This window comes from Carlito syrichta, unplaced genomic scaffold, assembly GCF_000164805.1.
Source record: "Carlito syrichta isolate Samal-C Ts95f unplaced genomic scaffold, Tarsius_syrichta-2.0.1 Scaffold305238, whole genome shotgun sequence".
Classification (NCBI taxonomy): Eukaryota; Metazoa; Chordata; class Mammalia; order Primates; family Tarsiidae; genus Carlito; species Carlito syrichta.
This window is the reverse complement of record NW_007249334.1, coordinates 300,673-301,557: the sequence shown is the minus strand read 5'-3', so window position 1 is coordinate 301,557 and position 885 is coordinate 300,673.

Genomic DNA, 885 nt, shown 5'->3' with positions numbered 1-885 from the left:
GTGGCCGCTCCCGGCCACCGCAGCCTCGACCTGCTGGGCTCCGGCGATCCTTCCGCCTCAGCCTTCCGAGTAGCCGGAATTACAGGCGTGCGCTACCACGCCCGGCTGATTTTTTGATTTATTGTAGAGATGGGGTCTCACTGCCCAGGCGGGTCTCGAACCCACGGGCTCAGGCCATCCACTCACCTCAGCCTCCCCAAGGCGCGGGATGACAGGCTGAGCCACCGAGCCCGGCTAGGCTCATTTTTGATTTATTGTAGAGATGAGGTTGTCCAGACGGGCCAAGTTGCCCAGACGGGTCTGGAACCCAGGGGCTCAGGCCATCCACTCACCTCGGCCTCCCAAAGCGCTGGAATTACAGGCTGAGCCAGCAAGCCCGGTGACGCCTAGTTTCTTGTGTGAGGCATTGCAAGCCCTCTCTGGACCTGCAAGGCATGCACGTCACAACCCCATGGGAGAAAAAATCTGTGTGTGTGACAAGGTCTTGCTCTGCGGCCCAGGCAGCCTCGATGTCCCGGGCTCAAGCCCTCCTCCCGCCTCAGCCTCCCAAAGTGCTGGGATAACCACACCCGGCCCCACCCTCGTCTTGGGAGAGGAGAGTGCCCGGACAGGCCCTACGGCGACCGGCCTAGGGCACAGTGGTGCCAGAGAGCCGGAGACCGGCCAAGGGCACAGTGGTGCTAGAGAGCCGGGGTCCGGACTTGGGCCCCCTCGCCCGCTGGGAGGTTTCCGCGCTGACCCGACCCGACCCGACCCGGCGGGCACCCGAGGACGGGATCCAGGGTCCGGGCCGCTCGGGCAGCGCTCAGAGGCGGCGTCCGCCAGGGGCTTCCCGCGTCTCCGTCGGGTCTTCGTGCGTCCTCGACGCCGTCGGTGCAGAAGGCA